Source organism: Acomys minous (genome assembly GCF_964271855.1).
Source record: "Acomys minous genome assembly, chromosome: 17".
NCBI classification, from domain to species: Eukaryota; Metazoa; Chordata; class Mammalia; order Rodentia; family Muridae; genus Acomys; species Acomys minous.
The window spans coordinates 70766558-70788228 of record NC_140500.1 but is presented as its reverse complement, the minus strand read 5'-3'; the positions used below and the strand labels follow the sequence as shown (position 1 = coordinate 70788228).

Here is a 21671-nt window from a genome sequence, read left to right as displayed (position 1 = left end):
GGGCTGCATAGCTACCTACACGAGACCCCATTTCAAACAAACAAAAAATCTCCTGGGCATCTGCTGGGTGACTGGTTGGTACTGCCCGGACGCTGGCACGGCACACTGAACAAGCCTCGGTGGAGGTGACATCATAGCAAATGAGGCAAAAGATGACCCCTCGTGGCAGGAGGATTCTCTGAATAAAAGGGAAGAGGATGAAAAACGTTGGGGACAATTTTAAGCAGTGTGGTCATAGGAGGTCACTGAGAAGGTGACTACAAAGCAAAGGAGGCAAAGTGAGGAGGGAGGGCGCACGCTGCTATGAACAAGGCCTTAGGAGAAGTACAGAAAGGCAAGAGTGTATCAGGGGAGTTTGGGAACAAGAAATGGGGCTCAGCAGTCAAGAACATATGTTGACCTTGCAGAGGGCCTGAGTCCAGTTCCCAGCAGCCATGTTGGGCAGCCACAACACCAGCTCCAAGGGATCTGATGTCCTCTTCTGGCCTCTTTGGATACCAGCACAAACATGGCATATGCTCACATACACACATCCATCCATAAAAACAAAACATTTTAAAAGTAGTAATAGGGTGGGTGTGGTGGCATATGCCCTAAAACTCATCACTCAGGAGATAGAAACAGGCAGGTTTCTCTGAATTTGAGGCCAACCTGGTCTACATAGTGAGCTCCAGGACAGCCAAACCTATAAACTTTTGTCTCAAAAAAATTTGTGTCAAAAAAAAAAAAAAAAAGTTAGGCCACAGGCAACCCAGTCCTGAGTTTGTTTGTTTGTTTGTTTGTTTGTTTGTTTGTTTGTTTGTTTCAAGACAGGGTTTCTCTGAGTAACAGAGCCTTGGACTCTCTTTGTAGACCAGGCTGGGCTCAAACTCACAGAGATCCTCCTGCCTCTGCCTCCCACCGCCCAGGCTCAGCCCTGGTTTTTTGAAGCCACTCCCAATAGCACTTTGACACAATCCTTCCGTGTCTGTAACACCTATGGTTTTTTTCCTTGGCAAGTAGACACAGAACTCATCACGTCCCCAGGCAGGAAACTCCAAGGGAGCCTCTGTCCCTGGGGTCACATGACCTCTTCCTGCAGCGCAGCAGGGTCCTCCAGGTCTGTTATTCACTGGCTTCCTGGCCAGGTGGGAAGAACCAGTTTTCAAAGTGCCACTACTAGGTGGCTTCCAGGTGTTGCTTCTCCTTCTTAGGATATTCAGAACTAAGATTTGTAGGAAACAGAGGCAACTCTAGTGATGGGGGCGCAGAGGGGGGGATGGGGTAGGGGTGGGGTGGGGGGGGTGGGAACATGCGTGCCCTTCATGATTTGGCATTCTCAGAGTCATTAAATAGCCCAAGCTAGCCTTGAACTCCTGATACGCAGTCCCCTCCTTGGGTGTGTGTGTGTGTGTGTGTGTGTGTGTGTGTGTGTGTGTGTGAGAGAGAGAGAGAGAGAGAGAGAGAGAGAGAGAGAGAGAGAGAGAGAGAGAGAGAGAACATGCACCACAACACCAAGCTCATTTAAAAGAGAAGCAGGGGAAAAAAAATCAGGCTGGGCTTTGTGGTACACACCTGTAATACCAGCCATTTCAAAGACAGAAGGATCTCGGTGAATTTCAGGCCAGTCAGAGGTACATAGACCATTTCTCAAAACACAAACAAAAAACCACCAACGACAAAAACTAATCAAAAACAAATGAAAGTTTCCAATGGCTCAACTCACTCTCTCTCTCTCTCTCTCTCTCTCTCTCTCTCTCTCTCTCTCTGTGTGTGTGTGTGTGTGTGTGTGTATGTGTGTGTATGTGTGTGTGTGTATGTGTGTGTGTGTATGTGTGTGTATGTGTGTGTGTGTGTGTGTGTGTGTCTCCCTCTTTCCTCCTTCTTCTCCTTCTTTTTCTTTCTTTCTTTCTTTTTTATTTCCCTCTTTTTGGAACAAAGTTTCTCTGTGTAGCCTTGGCTGTCCTGGACTTGATTAGTAGACCAGACTGGCCTCAAACTCACAGAGATCCACCTGCCTCTGCCTCCTGAGTACTGGGATTAAAGGTGTGTGCCACCACACCCAGCTCAATTTTCTTTTGATGAATATGCATGCTTTTTTCCCCTCTAAAACTGATTCTATAGTCAAAGACTATATGACAGACTTGGTACTTCTGAGAAGGAAGTCAATCTAGGGAAGGTCCTGTCTCTGACCAGACCCAAAACAGCTCAGCAGAGTGAGGGCAGCTCCCTTCCCATCCCAGGAGGGGAGGTGGGACAGACAAGCCCCACTCCGTGGGCTGTCAATGCCATTATTCCACCCCATGGGCAGCAAGGGCCCTTGGAGCCTTGCCATCTTCACTTTGAAATACTCCTTTCAGGCCACCTGGTCTTGCACACCTAGAGCCCAGTTTGCATTTGAAGGTAACTTTCAGCTGCATCCGCTTTCAGGAATAATACCACACCAGGGGCAGCTCAGCAGGCGTGCCAACCGTGCAGAGTTCTATCCCGGAGACCCACACCGTGAAAGGAGAGAACCAAGTCTAGCAAGTTGTTCTCTTCCTGCCAATATGTTCATGCTCATGGACCAATGGACAGACACGCGTGTGGACAGAGGGACACACACACACACACACACACACACACACACACAATTGCTTTTTTAAAATTAAAAACAGAATAACAGTTCTCCTCATGCTTGCGGGCCTGTCTTGGGTCTTGGGGCTCACAAACCACCTTTGCCTTCTGAGTTCCTCTGACCCCCACCCCCGAGGCACTTTCTCCTTCCTCCTTCCTCACTGGTCTGGAAGCAATGGTAGCCAAAGAAGCTTCTTTCTGCAACAGACTGAGACAATTAGCCAAAGCCACAGTTGGTGAACCTTCAGAGAGCATCTGCTGGTGGGATGCCCAGTCCCAGCTGCATAGAACCGTGAATCTGCACCCGTGACATCTCAATAATATGGTCATCTAAACAAGACCTGAAGTTGACACAGCAGTGTAGTGGTGGTGGGGGGGGGGGCTGCGCGCAGAGTCTCATCCCTAGGTATTAATGACTGCCCCAAACACAAATGAGCAACACTAAATTAATTCAGCAATATGTACTTATAAATGTGGGTGTGACAGTAATTAAGGAATAAGAGAACATGAATTTGAGGAGGGGGCGTCATGGAGAGAGAAGGAGAGGAAATGACGTAAATAGAAAAAAAACAAAGCAAAAAAAGACAAACAAACAAACAAAACAACTCTGGCAACTCAGGAGACGGCTCAGTAAGGACTGTGAGGCTAGGCAGGCAATGGTGGCCTACCTGTAATTCTGGAGCTAAGGAAGAGGAGTCGGGGTCTCCAAAGCAAGGTAGGCAGCTAGGATACCCAAATCAGCAAAACCCTTTGTTCAAGTGAGAGGCCTGCCTCAGCATAAAATGGTGGAAAGTGATTAGAGGAAGACAGCCAAGGCACATCCACACAGCACATATGCACGCATCCACACCACACATACATACACATAAAAGAGAGACACTTTTTTTTCTTTTTTATAATTCTGATCTTTCAGTTAACTCAAAATGAGTTTAATTGTCTAACTATCATTGGAGCAAAACCGAAACCACTAACTAACGTCCTGATTGATGATGGTCCGGGCTCCTTGCATTCCAGGCTAATGACTCTGTAATTATAAATTCCCGTCCTCTCGGGAAGAGCTTGGCACTCTAGGACCCAGGCCAGTGACATTGGCACTCAGCGCAGGGGAGCTAGCTGGCTATGTGGGGTGGTGTTGGTGACACAGATATGTAACAGAGGACAGAAAGCCAGAGCATAGGACGTCCCCCCTCCCCCTGCCCTGGTTAGGCAACCAAGACCACCCTGAGAGACAAGCACCGCTTGCTTTGTCTTGTTTTCGCAACACCTGCAGATAAATGATACATATTTGTTATAAGATCAAGTAGAAAGAAGACCGGATGTGTGGACTGTGATGCCCGTAGGAGAACAGGCGGCTCGGGCCCTGGAAGCTAACGTAGTTAGGCAAGCGGCCAGATGTTAAGCAAGAGTGGAAGTAAGAGAAGTCGGTGGACACTGAGCGTCGGGAAGCTGCTGAGTGAAGGCACTGGGTAGAAATTCGTCTGCTGGGGTAGGTCGGACAGGGAAGGGCCTTCAGAACTGGGGGGCAAGAACTTCACAGTCGGTATGAAAAAGCAAAGGAGCCCCCACAGGTTTCCTAAAAATGAAGTAATGGGAAAGTGGAACTGATCCTGATGGGCAAGGTTAAAACTCGATGGAGGAAGCAGACAAGATGGTCTCAAGCAGGCTTCTGTCCTCGAGGGTGGCAAGTCTGACTTCCTGCCCAGTTTTAGTTTCATACCCTCTGTTGATAACCTGCAGCTGTGTCTGAACCCAGCTTTGCTGGGCAGAGTGTGGCACTCACATTCTGGGGATACCGGCCCAGTTCCCCGATGCTGTTTCAGACTGTCCCTTCTCCTTGAGGTCACAGGTCCCGCTCAGGGCCCATACCTGGGCCTGCGTGACAAACTCACCTGATACTTTTTTTTTCACTTGATATTTTTATTTTAAAATTTACTTTAAAAAAATTTTTTTATTTATATGCTCATGTGTGGGTCTGATTGTGTGTAAGTACACCATGTGTGTGCAGCAGCCCACAGGGGCCAGAAGGGGGCGCCAGAGCCCCTGGAACTGTCCGGTGGGCCCTATACCAAGAGCACACATGCTCTTAACCACTGAGTCCTCTCTTCAGCTCTTCCCTTGCCATTTTCGCCTCAATGTCCTATTGTTTTTCCTTATTCGTGCCTGTTTCCCTGAGATATGACTGGTATACCCAAACTTATACATATTTAATATATGTAACCAATGCCTGTGGATATGTGTATATACAACCATGAAACTGTCACCACAGTAGGGCAGTAAGTATGTCTAAAATCTCCAAAAGCTTATGTTCCTTTGCTTTTTCTTGTAATGTACAATAATAAATTCCCCTTCTTAACACAGTTCTAGAAATTGTTGTTTCATGAGTGTACAGGTACGTGCACGCCATGGGATGTGTTTGGAGATCAGAGGACAACTTTCAGGAGTGGCTTCTGCCTTGTTTCTAGGTGGGGTCTCTCTTGTCCCTGCTACTTCAAGCTGGCTGGCTTACAAGCTTCCAGGCGATTCTCCCTCTCCAGCCTCCCATCCTAGGGAGGAGGAACCTTAGGGTTACAGATGTGCACCCTCCTCATCTATCTGCCTTTTCTCATGGTCTCCAGAGATTGAATTCAGGGCACTGGGCATGCACAGCAAGCATGTTTGCCTGCTGAGCCACCTCGCCAACCCTTAACACATGTGTAGTTAACAACATATTGTTAACTACTAGTACAATGCTGTGCACCAGATGTCTACAGCATCTCATCCTGTGACAATGACTTAGAATCCGCTGTCTAGCATCCTCCCGTGGCCTCTCTCCACCTTACTCCCTGGCAACAACCACCTGCCTACACCATCCTCCAGGGTTATTGTTTTAGTTCCTCAGACAAGTAGAGGCATGCAGCACTGTCTGCCTGTCTCTCTGAGGCTAGTTTGCCTGTATGCTTCCAGGTCAGTCCGAGCTATTGAACAGTAAAAGCCCCTTTGTTGTAAGAGACTGACCATGGTTCACTGCTTGTACCCATCACATTTTTCTCTGTCCACTCCTCTTACGGATGGACACCTACACTGTTTCCACATCTTGGCTATTGTGAATAAGGCTGCAATGCACACGAGAGCATATATTTTCCTGAGATTCTGATCTGGCGAGAGTGGGGCTGCTGGGTACTGTGGTGATTCTTTAATTCTTAGGGTTTAAAAAAATGTATTGGGGCTGGAAAGATGGCTCAGCGGTTGGGGGCGCCGACTGCTCTTCCAGAGGACTGGGGTTCAAATCCCAGCACCCATATGGCAGTTCACAACTGTCTGTAACTCAAAGAACTGACACCCTCACACAGACATACAGGCAAAATACTAATGCACATAAAATAGAGATAAATAAAATTTTTTTAAAAACTTACTTAATTTGTGCTTGTATGTGTGTCTATGTAAGCTTATGCGCATCACAAGCATTCAGATGCACGCGGAGACCAAAAGGCATCTGCTGCAACTGCAGTTACGGGAGGATGTGAGGTAGCAGGTGGGTGCTGGGAACCAAGTTCAAGTCTTCCGCTAGAGCTGCGCGTGTTAGCTGCCAGGCTGCATTCCGTTTGTGTGTGAGGAAGGGGAATGAACGTGGGGGATGCAGAGCAACTCACGGGGCTTGCTTCTCTTCTTCTAGCGCGTACGTCTGGAGGATCATCAGGGTTACTCGCCAGCCTATGTTTCAGTTGAGTAAGCACCATGCTGTTTTCTGTGGGAGCTGTACCTCAACACTTGCCTTCATCAAGCTTGTACTGTACACTAGTTCTTACCCACCAGGCAGTCCTAAGTACCGGGTTGAGTTAGGAGGACTGCGGAGGTGGAACGAAACACTTCCTAACCATGAAGCTAAGTACCTAAGCTGAAAGAAAAAAATTTTCAAAAGTATAAACCCGTGCATTACAAAATATCCAAAGCTATATAAAGTAAAAGTAAAATACTGACCCCCTGTGGTGGTTGAGAAATGGATGTCCTGCTTAATCAGACATTCCGGTTAGCTGGGGGGTGCCAGGGAACCGATAAACACGTGCCTGGCCTTGGGGAAACCCTAGTCTTGAAGATGCTTTTCAAGTTTATATTACACACCTTCCCTGCAACTTACAGGTTATGGAATGTGCCCAAGACAGAATCATAAACTTACATAAAACACTGAGCCTTTAAAAAATAAAAAAATAAAAAAAAGGCTGGGCATAGTGGTGCATGCCTTTAATCCCTGCACTTGGGAGGCAGAAGCAGGTGGATCTCTGAGTTTGAGGCCATCCTGGTCTTACAGAGCGAGTTCCAGGACAGCTAGAGCTTTTACACAGAGAAACCCTGTCTCGAAAAAACAAAACAAAACAAAAGAAAAGGCAAGCCAATTCCAAGGTTCTCCAGTGTGAACTTGTGACAACATGGCAATTATCAAATTGATTGACTCGCCTGAATCAGAATCCAGACGGTCTAAGAGCGGCTATTACTCCCGTCAGCCACTTTTCTGTTATTACTGTGACAAAACACCGCGACTAGAGCAGCTTCTAGAAGAAAGAGTTGACTTAGGTTTATAGTTCCACAGGGGTGAGAACTGATGGTGGAGGGGTAGAAGCAAGGCAGCTGGGGCAGGAAGTGGGGAGCATGCAGCAGAGAAACACTAGGAGTGGCAGGAGGCTTTGAGAGCCACACTTCCTGCAGTAAAGCCTCAGCTCCAAAGCCTCCCTAAGCAGCGCCACCAACTGGGAACCGTTCTCAGATGCCTGAGACTGGGGGGGATATTTCTCATTCAAACCAGCACATTCCAGTCCTGGGCCACCTGGTCTCTTGACTATGTTATAATGCAAAGTACATTTGGTCTGCCTTCAAAAGTCCGCCTTGTCGCCGCTGGGTGTGGTGGCACACACCTTTACTCCCAGCACTCGGGAGGCAGAGGCAGGTGGATCGCTGTGAGTTCGAGACCAGCCTGGTCTACAAGGCGAGTCCAGGATAGCCAAAGCTACACAGGGAGACCCTGTCTCGAAAAACCAAAATGTCCCCATAGTCTGTCACAGTCTGAACACAGTTTAAAAGTCCTAAGTCTCTTCTGGGACTCAAGGCACTTGCTGGCTCTCTTTGGCTGTGTGCATCTCTCTTTTGCAAATATCTCATAGCTCTGGCATCTGCAATATCTTGGGGTCTCCAACACAAGCCAGGATCTCTCAGGATTCTTGCCCTCTCTGAGCCTTCAGGCAGGGGCTAACCTACGACATGCAGCCTGGCCTTGGTGACTTTATCGAAACCATGGGGGACGTTTCTGTGTCTCCCTAACTCTTGCTGCATCCTTCCCGAGTCTCCAGCCAAGAGGCACTGCCAAGCTCAGCTCCTAGATTGGAATGGCCCCTGGTCCCTGGAAGCACATTGGCAGCTGCTTGAACGCAGTTGTTTTTCAGGAGAAGAAAATGCTTCATGCCCTTTCACAAGTTGGAAGGGCAGCAGGGTGGCATCTTTCCCTTCCCTTCATCCCAATGCTGATCTCCTTATCTCCTTCAGCACAGCCTTGGCTACGACATTAAGTTGTTGTTGTCCATTTTCTCTCCAAACTATACATTTTGTATTTCTTTTTTTTTTAAAGATTTATTATGTATACAGTGCACATCAGATCATATTATAGATGGTTGTGAGCCACCAAGTGGTTGCTGGGAATTGAACTCAGGACCTCTGGAAGAGCAATCTCTCCAACCCACATTTTGTATTTCTTTCTGCCCCATTTGCTCTTTTTCATTGTAGACCTGAGTAAAAGTGGTCACTAATAGCGGCGTGACACAGTCAACATTAGGCTGCCTTGAAATCTCCTCGTTACTATTAAGTTTAGCTTCAAGCAAGTTCTGAGGACAAAGGTAGAAAGCAGCCACGTTCTTTGCTTAGGTATGCAAGAACGGTCACTAGCTCAGCTACGAACCCTGTTCCCCTCACAACTCTCACAGTCCACATTTCTCTCGGCACCACGGTCCTCCAGGTTCCTAATAAGATAGCCCATCATGCCCTGCTTACTTCCTTTCCTGGTCCAAAATCTCAAAGATTTTTTTGCATTAAACAAACAGACAAAACAAAACATCAAACAACAATACAACAGCATTGTTGTGCCTGTCGCAGCAATGTCCCGCCTGTGATACAACTTCTACATCTGCTATTCTCCATGACAACAGAGAGGAGCAGGCAGCTGGAGCAGGGAGCTGGGAGCCTATCTAGCTTCTGCCGTGGGTGTGAAGCAGAGAGCTCACTGGGAATGGTGGCAGGCCCCGCCCCCAGTGATATACTTCCTCCAGCAAGGCCACACCTCCTAAACCTCCCCAAACAGAGCCACTAACTGAGAACCAAATATTCAAATGCCCAAGACTGTAGGGGACGGCTCACTCAAACCACAATTCCCATCCAGCTTCCCGAGGCCACGCCCCACAGTGGGGGTCTGAGCTGACTCTGAGTTCCGGAACGATGTCTCCACGCCCCTCCCCCCACCATTTCCTCCCATCGCTATGGACCCCTTCTCTCTCGTGTGTAAGATCCCAGTAGCCACCTAAGATGGCAATGCTCCAGGTCCAGGCTGTGGCTGTTTAACACGCTTAGCACTGGGGCAAATGCTAGTGTCCTCGGTGCTGGGCTCTGGCGCCCAGCCCTGCCGAGCCAAATTACTGTCTCTAGCCTGAGGCCTCAAGGGCAGATGACTCAGGAGGCAGATGTTAAGAGCTCCACTGAACCTGGAGGCTATAGGCCAGTTGAGTAGGTATGAAAAGAATTCATTGGACTCTTTGCCTCACAAACAAGTTTTTTGCTTAAAAAAAAAAAAGCTTTATTTTATTAGGGATTATATGAATATGTGTATGGCGGTGTGAGGGTACACATGGAGAGTACAGAAAAAGCCAGGTCCCCTGATGCTGAAGTTACCCAGTGTGCATGCTGGGAACCAGGCTCAGTACACACTGTTAACCAGCGAGCCATCCCTCCAGCCCCAAAAGCAGGTTGTAAAACTTGTTCCACTAACTAATTGCCACTGTGATGGTTAACTATGCAAACATATGTTGCACACATGTACACGTGTTGCACGCACAGGTAGCCCTAAGAAGCCAAAATGGAAAGGTATGGATATTAACTAGATCAATTGACCATCAAGACCTAGAATAAATTCCATTTATAGGTTTATTAACTGACTAGTGCCACAAGTTATCACAAATACAAACCAACAGGTGCAGCTTCCAGTGCCACCAAACATTTGAACAAAGCAAATTCAGGACAGCCAAGGCTACATAGAGAAACCCTGTCTCAAAACAAACCAACCAACAAACACCCAAAACAAGACAACAACAAATGACAACAAGGAAAAATTGAGCATTGTGAAGGAAATGAAATACAATGAAATATACTTAAAAGCATTGAAAACTCTCCCTGTAGGTAGCCTACCATGATGACTGGAAATGCTTCCAGATACACTTGGCCCAAAAAATAAATCATGAAATATGTAATATTTGTGTTCACTCTCAAAACACTAGTGGAAATGCCTGGGCTTTTGTGGGGCACATATATGAAGAGCCAAAGAGTCACCAGTATCTAAAGACCCCGTGCTCTCATTCCAATGGAGGTGCTGCAGGGGCGTCTAGGCCTAACAGTGGAGCTGAACACAAGGTTGGTGGCCAAAGAGAATGGTGACTAGCCAGGCATGGTGGCGCACACCTTTAATACCAGCACTCGGGAGGCAGAGGCAGGCGGATCTCTGTGAGTTCGAGGCCAGCCTGGTCTACAAAGTGAGTCCAGGACAGCCAAGGCTACACAGAGAAACCCTGTCTCGAGGGGAAGAGAGAGAGAGAGAGAGAGAGAGAGAGAGAGAGAGAGAGAGAGAGAGAGAGAGGTGACTTTTTTGATGCCTCCCTGGTTTAGTCATGAAGAAGAGTGATGTTGGGTGCTGCTGGAGAGGCCAAGAGCACTGGCTGCTCTTCCACAGGCCCTGAGTTCAATTCCCAGCTCCCACATGGTGCCTCATAACCATCTGTAACTCCAGTTCCAGGAACCTGATGCCCTGTTCAGAGCTTGCTTCTGGGAGGGCAGGAGGGGCGGTAGAGGCCTAGGCTTGTAGGACAGTGTGGGGGTGAGGAGGGGTGTGGGACAGTGGGGGGGGAGGGATGTGGAACAGTGGGGGGGGAGGGGTGTGGGACAGTGTGGGGGTGGGGAGGGGTGTGGGACAGTGGGGGGGAGGGGTGTGGGACAGTGGGGGGGAGGGGTGTGGGACAGTGGGGGGGAGGGGTGTGGGACAGTGTGGGGGGGGTGTGGGACAGGGGGGGGGGGTAGGGAACCTGGGGCTCATGGCTGGCAATCCTACCACCAGGAAGAGTTCTTTTTAATGCTGCCATTCAAATATTCAGGGAGGACCTCAGCGCTTTACCAACTTGGCTGCATATCAGGAGCCCCTGGGGAGCTTTTAGAAAATTCCAATGAAGCCCAAGCCCCACCTCGGCCCAGCTGAAGCATGAATCTTTTTTGGGGGGGCAGCGGGATTCAGGGGCTTGGCATGAGCATTTCTAAAAAGCTCCCCTGATGATTCTAATGTGCAGTCCCAGGGTTGAGAGCCACTGGACCCTCTGACCTTTGAGGGCTTTTCTTTCCCAGAATCTGGAGAGAGTGCATTTTATGTTTATCTTGGTGGTTCCCGGAGCATGCCCCTGGGCGGCCTGGAGTCTGGTTTCCTCCAGGTTCAGTCTGGGTTCTGTGTGTCTATGTGTATAACATGCATGTACATATGCATGTCCATATGCACATGTATGTGGAAGCCAGAGGTTGACATGGCATGTTTCCTTCACTTGCTTTCACCTGATTTGAAGAAACAATATCTCTCGGCAAGCTGGAGCTCTGTGACTGGCCGTTGAGCCCTGAGGACCCGCCCTCACCCTCACCATGCACTCCCTGTATGGCGGTTTGCTTTGAGCCACGGGTGCTCATCCAGCCTAAGCCATCTCCCAGGATGAGCAATTCTGATGAAGAGTGTTTGGTGGTGCCGGGCGTGGTGGCGCGCACCTTCAATCTCAGCACTTGGAAGGCAGAAGCAAGATCTCTGAATTCCAGTGCAGCCTGATCTACAGAGTTCCAGAACACCCAGGGCTACCCGGAGAAACCCTGTCTCTGAAACCAAAACCAAAAATTCCCAGCACCAGCCGGGCGTGGTGGCGCATGCCTTTAATCCCAGCACTCGGGAGGCAGAGGCAGGCAGATCGCTGTGAGTTCGAGGCCAGCCTGGTTTACAAAAGTGAGTCCAGGACAGCCTAGGATACATAGAGAAACCCTGTCTCGAAAAACCAAAAAAAGAAAAAGAAAAAGAAAAAAAAGCCCTACTCTCCATTCACTAAAAAGAATTATTAACTCAGTAAACTTGCATAGCACACACCCATGCACCAGGAGCTCACAGATAAACCAGAAAGACCTAGAAATGTCAAGGCTCCGGTGTCATTCCTAGAACAAGCAGGCACTGCCAAGCAAAATGAGGAACAAGTGATCACTCGTGGTGGTGAAGAGCCAGGGCATGGCCCCAGTGCTACAGACAATGACCCCAAAGGTGTCATGAAAGAGAACCCTGTACCTCTTCCCTTATGACAAAAGAGCACGGAGAGGTTTGGCCTGGGTGGGTGTAATGGCTCCTGTTCAGTTAGCAAAGTAGAAATCAAGAGGACGCTTGCTGCTTAAGAGCACATACTGTTCTTTCTACTTCTTTTCGTTTCTTTTCTTTTCTTTTTAACTTTAAAAATATATTTATAGCCGGGCATAGTGGCGCACGCCTTTAATCCCAGCACTCGGGAGGCAGAGGCAGGCGGATCGCTGTGAGTTCGAGGCCAGCCTGGTCTACAAAGCGAGTCCAGGGCAGCCAAGGCTACACAGAGAGACCCTGTCTCGAAAAAACAAAAAGTTATTTATGTGCATTGGTGTTTTGCCTGCATGTCTGTCTGTCTGTCTGTCTGTGTGCGACTGTCAGGTTACCTGGAAGTGGAGTCACAGGGAGCTAAGAGCTGCCATGTGGGTGCTGGGAATTGAACCCAAGTGCTTTGGAAGAGCAGTCAGTGCTCTTTACCTCAGAGGCATCTCTCCAGCCCCACCATATACTGTTCTTGCAAAAGATCCAGATTTGATTCCCAGAACCCACATAAGGCAGCTCAAAACTAAAACTGCCTGTAACTCCAGCTCCAAGTGATCTGATGCCCCACTGACCTCCTCCTCTCTCTGTCCACCTTACACACACACACACACACACACACACACACACACACACACACACATACACACACACACACACATACACACACACACACACACATACACACACACACACACACACACACACACACACATACACACACACACACACACACACACACACACACACGAGGAGGGAGAGGGGGAGGGAGGGAAGGAGGGAGAGAGAGATCTGTCATATACACACAGAGATACATGTCAAAGACCAAAATCACTGAGTGCCTCTGCCGCAGCACCAACGTTCTAGCCCTCACAGGAACCTCAGAAGTCCTCAGCTCTGCGTTGGCACAAAGAAAATATTACAGCTAACCCCGCAACCCAGAGATTCTGAGAACAGGATTCCATCACTTGTACTCGGGGGCCTCATAGGGCACGGATCTTCAAGCCTGTTTTCTGAGGGCCGCCAACCAGGCCCACCTAGATAGAGTGTCTGCTTTTGTCCCTCTGTTCATCACTTGGGCTCCCGCTGGACATGAACCTGAGTTTCACCTCTGGACACGCAGCTATGTCTAGCTCTGTTGTCTGGCTTAGGTGTTCCAGACCCTGCTGAGAGTAAATAAAAGCCAGGGTGAGCAATCTCATCCTGGGCATAGGCCGGGACTGCATCTCTGACCTGTAAGCTTCTCCTAGACAGAACACATCACTCCGAGACATCTTCTCCTGCCTCTTTGGCGTTCATCCCCACCCCAGGAGGTGGGAGCAGCCAGTCCAGGTAAACTCTGGACCCAGGAAGCATCTCTCCTCACTCAGAGCCCAGATCCCACTTTTGTCCACCTTAAAGAAAACTTCAGCATGGCTGACTTTTTTTTTATTTAAGATTTATTTATTAAGTATACAGTGTTGTCCACTTGTAGGCCAGAAGAGGGCATCAGGTTACATTATAGATGGTTGTGACCCACCATGTGGTGGCTGGGAATTGAACTCAGGACCTTCGGAAAAGTAGGCGGCGCTCTTAACCACTGAGCCATCTCTCCAGCCCGTGGCTGACTTTTGATCCCCATCTGCAAGGACTGAACCAAACAGGCACATTTTGTTTTATTTTGAGCGCTTTTGGCTGTTGTTGACAGGATTTTGTGTGTTCGAGACATCTATTTCACTGGGTCAGGCTGGTCTGAAACTCACTATAGCCCAAACTGTTCTTGAACTTATAGCAATCTACCTGTCTCAGCCTCCCAAGTTCTGGAATTGCAGTGGTAAGCCATTGGCCAGATTTCCAGACTGCATCTGACAGACTTTATTTACCTTAAGTAATATCTTAGTTTACGCACGGCTCCAAACCACCAGGAGTGCTGAAAATCCCCCCAGGAAATCAGTAGCAGCAAAGTCATCCCAGAGACTGTCCAGTCCACACCTCCCTCGTCTGGGGCTGGGGACATGCCCGGGCCACCCAGGAGTGAGGACCTGAGTGTGGATCCCAGGACTCACGTTAGAAGCAGGGAGGGCATAGAAGTACGTGCCTGCAAAGCCAGAGCTGGACAGGGGAGGCAGTTGGACCTTCATCAAACTCCCGGCTGCTGAGAGACCCTGCCTCAAAAATCAAGGAGATGGGGCTGGAGATTTGGCTCAAAGGTTAAGAGCACTGTCTGCTCTTCCAAAGGTCCTGAGTTCAATTCCCAGCAACTACATGGTGGTTCACAACCATCTATAATGAGATCTGGTGCCCTCTTCTGGCCTGCAGGTATTATATGCAGGCAAAGCACTGTATAAATAATAAATAAATACTTTTTTTTTTAATCAAGGTGATAGGCTAGCCAGAGGGCTCAGCAAGTGAAGGCCTTTGCAGTACAAGACTGATGGCCTGAGCTCACTCCCTGGAACCTGTGTGAAGGCGGAAGGAGAAGTGACTCTGCCAAATTGCCCTCTGACCTCTACACGTGTGCCTTGCCATGATGCCGCCCAAGAATAATAAGTTAATCATAACTTTTTAAAAAACATAAGATAGAGAACAACTGAAGAAGATACCACAGTGCTGGCTTCTGGCCTCCACATGTGCACACGTGCACATACCACACGTGATGAGTAAGCACACATGCATATACCACACATGATGAGTAAGCACACGTGCACATACCACACTTGATAAGTAAGCACACATGCATATACCACGCGTGATAAGTAAGCACACATGCATATACCACACATGACAAATAAGCTTAGGTCTGTGGTCAAGACATTTTTGTTTGTTTGTTTCTTTGGTTCGGTCTTTTGAGACAGAGCCTCCCTGTGCAACTGTCACAGTCTGGAACGTGTGGCAAATCTCATGCCTTTGCCCAGCAGGTGCTGATATAACAGGTGTGTAGCACAAATGGCTCTCTCTCTCTCTCTCTCTGTCTCTCTCCTCGTCTGTTTTGTCTTTGTTTTTTGAGACAGAAATTCCCTGCGTAGCCTTGGCTGTCCTGGACTCACTCTGTAGACCAGGCTGGCCTGGAACTCTCTGCTGGGATTACAGGCGTGGGCCACCAGACCTGGCTTCTGTGAATTCTAACTCATCGTTGCCCCCCAGGCACCCTGTAGCCTTAGAATGGTCACTAGGAGCAGTACTCACAGCATCTACTTCTTCCTACACTACACGGTTCTGAAAAGCTGAGCCAAGAAAAGCATCTTTGCTACCAATTTGAGCCAAGTCTGTAGGTAAGAACCCTGCGCTGTAACATGGCTGGGAGGTGAGGAAGAAGACCACCTGGGCCAGGGCTGATGTTTTTTTTAATTTATTGCTTTATGTGCACAGGTGTTTTGTTTGCTTCTAGGCCTGTGCGTTATGTACATGCAGTACCCCAGAAACCAGAAGAGAGTGTCGGGTCCCCTGGAACTGACCACTGTGAGCTATAGGTGGGTGTTGGGACTCTGGCCTGGGTCCTCTGGAATAACAGCAAGCACTCACTCCTCACCACTAATGCATCCCTCCAGCCCCTATTTTTAAAGTTTTAACTTTGTATGTGGGTGTGTACATGTGACTGCAGTGTCTGCGGAGTCCAAAAGAGGGCATCGTAGAGCTGGGGCTGCAGGTGCTTGTAAGCCACCACACCCACATGGGGTGCTGGCACCCCGCTCAGGGCCTCTGCAAAAGCAGCACACACTCTTGCCTGCTGAGCCATGTCTCCACCACTCTGCCCCCAAAAGCTTTTAAATAAAGAAACGTGTCGGCTGGAGGCAGGATAGTAGCTTACATCTCCTCTCTGCGTCTGTGATGGTGTCGCAGAGTACACACACACACACCCTCCCTGAGCCAGGCACATAGACTCTGAAGTCAAAGTGACCAAGTGACCCAGTCACAGCACCTTGGGAGAAGAGGGACCAGAGACCACCGGGCAACAATGGAGATCCGTGGAAAGGCAGCTGATGATGCTCACGCAGCAGGAGAGAGAGACAAGGTCTGCATTACAGGGCGCCATGCTTGCTGTGGGGGTGGTTAGGAAAAGGAGCCGGATATTTCCTTTCTCACCAAGCAGCCCCTTGACTGAGCTTTCCCAGAATCCTGGGCCAAGGAAGCCTGGTTATATGACCTTTGTCGACAGGTCAAAGGCAAGCACTCTCAAGCGGACAGAGGGCCAGCCACCAGTGGTGTGGAAAGCAGTAGGAAAAAGGGCTCCACACCGCATGCTGTGGCAGAGCTCCCGCAGGGCAGAGGGCAAGTAAGGCCCCCACAACGTAGGGAAGGCCTGCAGAAAAGCTCAAAGAGGAACTGCTGTCAGCCCAGCAGGTCCCTGGGTCACCTTGTGGAGACAGCAGGAGGAGGCCTAGATGAAGGAGGGGTCTGTCCTAGGAGCTCCTGGGTCAAGGCGGCCTCCTGTGTTCACAGCAAAGAACCAGGACAAGAGTCGCCAAGAGCACCAGGAAGCTCATCCTGCATCGGGCTCCATCGCTCGCCTTCCAGGAATCCCGTCTTCCTGAGGCCAAGCCCACTACTACTATTTGTTTAGACAAGGCTGGCCCCACCTTCCAGGGCACTGACTGTAAACCCTCCTCACCACAAAGCCCAATTGTGCTTCCACAGACCTCACAGCCAACTCTGAAGAAAAACGGCTTGCGAAAGGACAGCTTATGCCATAGATGAACGCATGGTCATATTTAGACGCATATTTCAATAACAAGAAAATCCTCTCTGGGGTGGAGTGTAGTCTTCTGGGGGGTGCGCAGGCAGCATGGCGATGGGACTGAGATGCCAGAAGGCCCTGAGAGCAAGCGGGAGCTATGTATGGGCTTGTGATGCATTTCCGGCCAGGCTCTGCCAGGCACCAGCCTGCTATCCTCATCAGTTATCCACTTACAGAGAAGCACAGGACAGGTGGGTGAAAGATGCATCAACAGCAGACAGTGCTAGAGTTTTCCTTTAAGAAAAAAGACAAGAAACATCACTACCCAACCCACTCCTAAGTGAGGGTTAATAGTCTTCATCTAACCTATGCCCGGTAGAGTTTGGTAATTGGATCACATGACTTTCCTTAGGACCGATGTGAGAACAGAGTATGTCTAAATCAAGTTTCACGCTTTTAAAAGGCACAAGAGTTTCTCCTCAGCTTGTCACAGGCTTCAGCTGCTCGGGGGACACTGGACAGATGCTCAAGTTGGGGGTTCCAAAAGCCATTTATTTACCCTTCAGTTTCCTGGATGTGTCTGCAGGAGCGAGAGCAGGAGTTGTGTCCTGGGCTGCAGAAGTAGCATTCCTAGGGAGATGTTGAGGGAGGGGGTCTCTGCTCCCGCCAGTGAGGTCTGCCTTCTGTCCCCACAGCCAACGCACACCCAGCCTCCCGAGAAAGGTCACCGCAGAATGCTTTTCTCTGTCCTCAACCCCAGAAGTCATCTCTAAAGGCCATGCTCCCTCTCTTCACAAATGACAATACTAACTGCTTCTCACCTTAGACTGACCCCCAGCTCTGCCCTGGACAGAGTGGAGGGGCTCGGGACAGGTAAAAAAACCACCAGGGTGTTTCCGTTCTGACCTGCCCAGCTCACCCTGCTCCCTCAATCCCCTACAGGCAGAATGGCCATTGGCCCAGCTACTGCTCCTCAGCAAGTATCACAGATTCATCAGTCACCCTGTGGGTGAGCTATAAAGCTTGGGGCCCCCAAAGCTCAGACACAAGCGGCCATTTCTGCAGCACAGACTTAGAATGCAACAAGCTACCTTGTGCAGGTTCGCACAAGCTACCATGGGCTGTGACACCACATGGTACAAGCTAGTTAAGATAAATCTGAATCTGAAGGCCGTCCCTTTCCCTACACTGCTGTGTGCTTTAGGGTAGGGATATCGGCCCTCTGAGTCGTTACTTCATCTTGAGCAAAACAAAGATAACCTTGGCTCCCACCTCAGGGTCTTTCTGAGAATTGAGTGAAGTGATGAATATAAGACTCCTCTGGGCCACAGAACAGAGAATAAAACTGTTATCACTGAACAAAGTGCTCGGGGCCGATAGAGATGGTGAAGGGTTTGCTATACAGACATAAGGACTTGAGGTTTGGGTCCCATGTGAAAAGCTAGGTACGGCATCTGAAATCCCAGAGCCAGAGAGGGAGGGCCGGGACTTCCCTGGAGCTCATTGGTAAGCCACTCTGCCCCCAGCCCCAGTCAGGAAGCTCTGCATTCAGTGAGAGAGCCTAGATCAAAAACTACGGTGGCCAGCCAGCCAGGTTGCTTGCTCTAGGTGAAGGCATCTGCCACCGAGTCTGATAACCTGAGTTCCATGCTTGGAACCCACATGGAAGGAGAGAGAAGACTCCTGAAGTTGTCCTCCCTGACTGCCACATACACAGAGGCATGTGTCCCTGCACACATGTGTACACACACACACACACACACACACACACACACACACACACACACGCACACACGCACACACACACACGTAATGATGTAATAAAATAATTTTAAAAATAAAAAGATATAGGCTGGGCAGTGGTGGCACACGTTTTTTTAATCCGAGCCTTCGGGAGGCAGAGGTAGGTGGATCCCTGTGAGTTCGAGGCCAGCCTGGTCTACAATGCGAGTCCAGGACAGCCAAGGCTACACAGAGAAACCCTGTCTTGAAAAAAGAAGAAGAAGAAGAAGAAGAAGAAGAAGAAGAAGAAGAAGAAGAAGAAGAAGAAGAAGAAGAAGAAGAAGAAATAGAGGGACTGAGGCAGATATTTGATGTCAACCTCCGGCCTCTGCACACATGTGCATACACACGCATCAAACACATACAGCTCGAGTCCTGGTCCTGTAGGACCCCTCTTTAGGTTCTTGTTAAAAGGTCTCTTCCCTTTGTCTTTTGAAGATTGCTTCCTATAAGGACCCTTGGCCTCTCTCCTAGCTAGATGCTAGAAACATGGCCTCTCCTCAAGACTTGACCATCCCAAATCTAGACAGCACTGAAGAAGTCTGCTGAGGTGCGCCGCCGTTGAAAACGTTGTGGGTGCACAAGTGCAAGCACATGGACTCACCCTGCACATACTGCATCAGGAAAGAGTAAACAGAGTAGGCTGGGGGTGTGGCTCAGTAGGTAGACTGATTTCCTCACTTGCATGGAGCCCTGGGTTCAAGTCCCAGCAGTGCCTGAACCAGGGATGGCGGTATACACTTGTAATCCCAGCACGAAGAGGACGAGGCAGGAGGACCAGGAATCAAGATCATCCTTTGCTACAGGAGACCCCGTCTCTGGGCAGGAGATGGGGGTCGGCAGAGGAACCGAGTTTCCATGTAAAGAGAGAGCCCTTGAATGCACTTATGGAAACTTCGTAGGAATCGAGACTCCGCACACACAGGCCCTCTGAGTTTCTTTACATCTGCCAGCACAGTCACCCGGCTCGTAAAGACGCCTGTAGACTCCATTTGGCATATATATACAGAGTCCCATTGAACGCAGCAGCTCGCTGGGCCCCCAGCTCTCTCTCCCCCACCCCCATCTGGTCAAGAATGTACTCAGGAACTCGGCCTGGAGGAGAAGAAAGAACACAGGGGTTTCTGTGTGCTCCCTGCCGCCGGGTCCTTGCCTTCAGCAGACTGGAGGAAAAGGAAGCCACGCCAGGGCAGCAGGCTGTGGCGGTCATTCCTGAGGCAAGGGGCATTTTGCCAAATGTTTGGTTCCCTTTGACTTGGTGGATTTGACCCAACTCCTCTGTCTACCATTGTCCCAGCTCTGAGGAACTGTCACGCTGACAAGAGACCCGGCACACAGCGGCCCACCTCTCTGAGTTGAGGTACAGCAAACGACCAAGAGGAAGATTGAACCCAAAGGCTCAAACAGCAAGGTGGAGGAGGGGACATGCGTGTCTGCTTTGGAGAGAAGTCTGTTTACCCAGTGTTATTCGCAAACAAGAATCCTGAATTCCCTTCCTACCTCATTATGACTTCTTTAACATTTGTTTTTAATTTATCTGAGATCGCAATCTTGACTGAGAACTGCGTATGAGCCAAACTTGAACTCGACAACCAAGGGAGGCCTTTTGTTCTGCCTGTGCTAATTAGTGTGCAAAGGAGAGTCTGATTTCTTCCCTCCCCAACAGTCGGAAACACTGGTTCCCATTGATGTAAACTCGCAGTATTGGAAGGGGGTGCAGGCTGCCGGCTGGGTAATGGGCCTCAGTACAGGTATCAGGAAGAGAGGGTTCTAATCCTGGCTGCCTCAGCGTGCTCCAGCGAGACATGTTATTTCAAGCACAGGGCTCCATCTTTAAATAAACTGACCGCTTCCTGCTGGATGTGCCTAGTACCTGAACTAAAAATGACAAAGGCCCCTCGCATTGTAGCCGGTTGTATTTGAAAATGAAATTCCAGGAGTACAACAGCCGATAAATAACCCATCATCTACGGTCCTCACCCTGAAAGTGGCTTCTGTAGAGGGTGGCTCCCATTGGGTCTACTTGGGGGCCGGGAAGCATCCTCTACTCTTTCTTCGTTCGTTCAACAAATGGTGGGTGAGGGCCTTCTATGTGCGTGGTGCTAAGAGTTAATAGAGACGGGATCTAACAGAGCCAGCCACTCCTTGGCATCTTCAACAAGTTCAGGATCCAGGAGACAAGTATGTTTTGGATGTAGAGGCCATGTGTTTGCCAACAGTGAAATGTGCTTTAAGACTTTGCAGCAGGGAGCCATAGGTGAGGCTTCCGAGGAGGAAGAGGGTTAGATTTCAAACACAAGAAACGCCTTAGCCAAATGGGCAGAGGAGTCCTGCGTGGCCCACTCCCTCAAAGAAATCCACAGAAGTGTGCCAAAGGCCTGAGAAGTCTCCCCGGCTGAAGCACCGCAAAGGCCTCTGGGAAGCACTGATAGAAGCCTATTGTTCTCAAAGCCTGCAAGAAACTTCAGTATGAAACAAAAGCCCTTGTTCATATAACTGGAAAACTATCATGTATCCCCTTGGAGCGGCCAAAATGCCTTGAGTTGCTAATGTAATTCTCAAGTATTTTCCTTGGCATAGCCCTACCAAAACATACGGTCTCCCCAACTGCTCACACTCTCATCACCGCAGAGGAAGAGAAGTCCACAGACGCGAACCAGGGGACTAGGTTCAAAGTTCCATCTGCAGCTCAGGCCTCTGCTGTGTTTGTTTTTAGAAGGCTGGGCAGCCTCAGCTCTGAGAGGAATGGGGGGGGGGGGACCTACCATAATAAGCAAAGTGAGATGGTCAGCCACCAGTGATTGGCTTATCAAAACTACACAGGGGAAGACAACAGACACACTAGGATTGCTCCCGTTAACCTGAAAACGTCCAAGTGGGCAGGTCTTTGTATTTATCTTATCACATCCCGTGCATAGAGAGAAATACAAATAGACAGTATCAGGTACTCACATACGTGTAGACTGACGCCTGACTTCACATTCGAGGCAGTGTCTCAGGGTCAGGCTGATC

The 21671-nt window shown here is 49.4% G+C and overlaps 1 protein-coding gene across 2 annotated transcripts in view; it reads right to left on the bottom strand.

Annotated features, from left to right (window-relative positions):
• The window catches only part of TCF7L1 (transcription factor 7 like 1), a 172409-nt gene that overhangs the window by 132040 nt on the left and 18698 nt on the right, over nucleotides 1–21671 (bottom strand). The gene's annotated exons all lie outside the window — the stretch shown is intronic.